General features: G+C 49.0%; 1 non-coding gene across 1 annotated transcript; it reads left to right on the top strand.

Moving 5' to 3' along the window:
* Nucleotides 1–1874: 1874 nt before the first annotated feature.
* LOC148647721 (U2 spliceosomal RNA) lies at nucleotides 1875–2061 on the top strand. Its single transcript, XR_015927162.1, has one exon. It is a non-coding gene; the product is annotated as a U2 spliceosomal RNA (small nuclear RNA).
* Nucleotides 2062–3235: the final 1174 nt, after the last annotated feature.

Genomic DNA, 3235 nt, shown 5'->3' with positions numbered 1-3235 from the left:
TCCCTTTAAGAGAGAAGGGCCCTGGGATAGGAGGGGCTATAAAAGGGAGAGAGCTCAGTATGGAGGAGGGTGCCTTGGAGGAAAGGTGTGGAGAGTACTCCTGTGAAGGGTTTTTTTTGTTATCCCTATTTTGATGGCATTAAATCCATAAATTTTGTTTGCATTTGAAGACTGCTTTGTGGGAGTTTCTTTTCTTTTGAGCCAAACCTGGTCACTTGGCCGGTGACATTCCCCAACAGAGGTTTCACAGGGGTCTTAGACTGCTGCTTTCCCAGTGCCGCTTGCCTGGCATCTGCATCTGCACGTTTGTTCCCTTGAGAGTTACTGGAATTATTTCTTTATTGTGTTATTTATACTTATAGCTACTTCAGTCGGCAGCTGCAAAGCTTCTAACTACTGTTCAGAGACAAACCCAGTATTCTTAACTGGAGTCCCTGCCATAGTGGGAGAATCCTATTTCACCATAGCCACCCAGAATTGTGGCCTACATACGCCAAATACATACAGTATATACATATAACATTTTAACGTCTTTCCTTTTACAATCTCCAATCAGTGCTCTAAACTGGCTTGCTTTGCTGAGGCAGTGCAGGGGCATTTTTCCGGCCGTTAGCACATTGAATTCTGTCGTAACAGATCAGTCTGTTCTCCGTTCTCCCTCATGCACCAGAGAGGACCCATCAGTAAACAGTATTACATCATCTTAAATCTTCACGGTCCCCCACCCTTTGGTTACAGCATCTAATGGTCCCGCATCATGTACCACTGGGCGGTGCCTACCTTCATGCCCCTGCGTCAGCGCAGCTGCCCAGAACCCATTTCCCACACTTACATACAAAGGAATGGTTGATCCATCTGAGGAAACCCCAGTCTCCACACCGATAAGAGAGCTTGTTTCAAATTATTACAGGCGGCTTTTGCTGCGGGAACCAAGGCAATCTTGTCCTTGTACTGCACTCCCCCCTTAAGCAGATCTGTTAAGAGTTGTGCTCACCCCGTAAAAACATTGCACCCAGGCCCTGTTAAAGTAACACAATGCTAAACACAAAAGGGCCTTATCATAACTGCTTAATATTAGACTTCTAAAACCTGAAGCAGCTCAGACCTGTGGGTTTCCTCGTCAGGGGAAGCACAGAGAATATCATCAACATACTGAGTGATCACAGTAAGTTAAAGCCACGTGATACCCTGTTTTGTATAGTCATTCCTTGTAATGCTGCATAACATCCCAGCCCAATAGATCTGGGATGAAACCACCCACATTCAGGTGATAAGTGCACATGAATGTTCGAATCAACGTTAAAATCTGGTACTCAGCAAGTAAAAGATTTCTCTTTTGCGTTTATCTCTCATGTATCTGCCACTGGTGTCGGCCACACACCAGGGCTACAGCTACATCCTTGTGCTTTTGCCAATACTCATATGCTTTCTTATAGGCATCTTCGCCCCAAACTCCCTCTGATAAACTCAGCTTATTTCTATAATTTCCCTCCTTTTTTGTCAACTTAAACTTGTCCGATACATAATCAACACATAAACATAATCATAATTTAAACTAACTGAGCACATGGTGTTATGGGGATGGAAATTGGTCAAGGGGGATGAGAGGACAAACTTTTTGTTGTGGTTGATGGTGTGTCTGATTAAATTGGTCCCATGGGACTGCAGAAATCATTTGGTGAAGTATGGGGCTGATGTGAGTGTGCAGGGGATAAGTGGGAATGTTAAGTATGAGTTATGCCAATTGCAAAGATATGATTACGGGAGATGGGGTTATCATGCGGCTAAAGAGCGGTGGAAAACCCTTTTGGATTTAGAATGAGGTTATAATGGTTTCGGTGATCTGATTTTGTAAGTTTTGTGATGTTTCTGTGATAACTTGTTTATTTTGTACTTTAATAAAAATAAATCTGTTCTCATCAGTTTAATATCTGATACGTCCCCCATCGGGGGACCACATATTAAACAGATTTTTAGAACAGGGAGCCGGATCAGGAGTTTGCTCCGTCCTCTCCACGCATCGGCCCGGTATTGCAGAGCCTCGGGAACGGTGCACCACCTTCTCTCGGCAGTGAAAAGACAGACGTAGCTAGCAAGCGAGGTGGACTGGAGCTCCTTCTTCTCCGGCCTCATCTCTCGTCCATCTGTGTGTCTCTGTGTCTCTCTCTCTCTCCCCCTCCCTGTCTCCGTCTCCGTTCCCGTCCTCCCTCTGTGCACTTTCCTGCGTCTCGACTCTCTTGGCAAGCAGGCCAACCCCCTTTTCAGCTCCCGTGCGTTTTCCCTCCAAAAAACTTTTTTTCCAGGCAGGCAGGCGTGGCTTGTGTGTGTCCGTGTGTGTGTCCGTCCTTGCAGGCGGGCTGTTTTTCCTCAAAAAAACTTAGTATATACACCTTTCTTTCTTTTTTTTTAGCAGGCAGGCAGGCAGGTGTGTGTGTGTGTACGCGCGTGTGTCCCCGTCCCTCCCGAGAGAGAGAGCTGCCCCTTGCCCCTGCCCGCAGGTGCTGACGGTCTGTTTTCTTTTGCAGCTGGCTCGGCACAGCTGCTGCCGGTGGGAGGGGCCTAAGCTAAGGAGGCTGGCTGGCTGGCGCCCCCTGCGGCTGCGGTCGTTGTCGGGTCGTTGACAGAAGATTAAAGAGCAGGGCCCCCGCCCGGGACTGGCAGGAAGGCAGGAAGGCAGGCAGGCAGGCAAGAGAGAGGGGGAGCAGAGTCCGGTGGCAGGCCTCTGGGTGCAGGGAGGCCAGCAGCTGCGCAGGTCCCGGGCTCCAGAGGAGTCGGCCTATGCCACTGTGCGACAGCGGAACACCTGCACGTCGGTCCATACCTTTAGGGGCATCGCTTCTCAGCCTTTTGGCCAATATAACTAGTACGTGGCTTGACCGCGGCTGGGAGTCTTAGAGGACGAGATAGGCAGCGGTGGAGAGAAGGCGGACGGCTTGCGAGTGGAGCATTCAGCGGCAGAGGAGTCAGCACCTTTGGAGGAGGGAACCAGTCATCTGAGGACAGCGCCAGAAGATTTTACGAGCCACCACTGGAATCGCTCTGAATTGAGCCCAGGGGTTGAAGGTGGGGCTCCCAGATGACGACTGGAGGTGGTAAGAAGACGTCAGGGATGGCAGCTGGACCTTCATTGTCCCGTGAGGGACAAATGAGGGATATGGTGCGTTTTTTTCTGAAAACGGAAGCAGATAGAGAAGGATGGATGAATAGGAATATCTTCAAGAAAGCCATTTTGTAC

Source organism: Lepisosteus platostomus, chromosome 15 (assembly GCF_059453375.1).
Source record: "Lepisosteus platostomus isolate fLepPlt1 chromosome 15, fLepPlt1.hap1, whole genome shotgun sequence".
Classification (NCBI taxonomy): Eukaryota; Metazoa; Chordata; class Actinopteri; order Semionotiformes; family Lepisosteidae; genus Lepisosteus; species Lepisosteus platostomus.
Note: the sequence above shows the minus strand (reverse complement) of the source record. Positions and strands in the feature narration are given on the sequence as shown.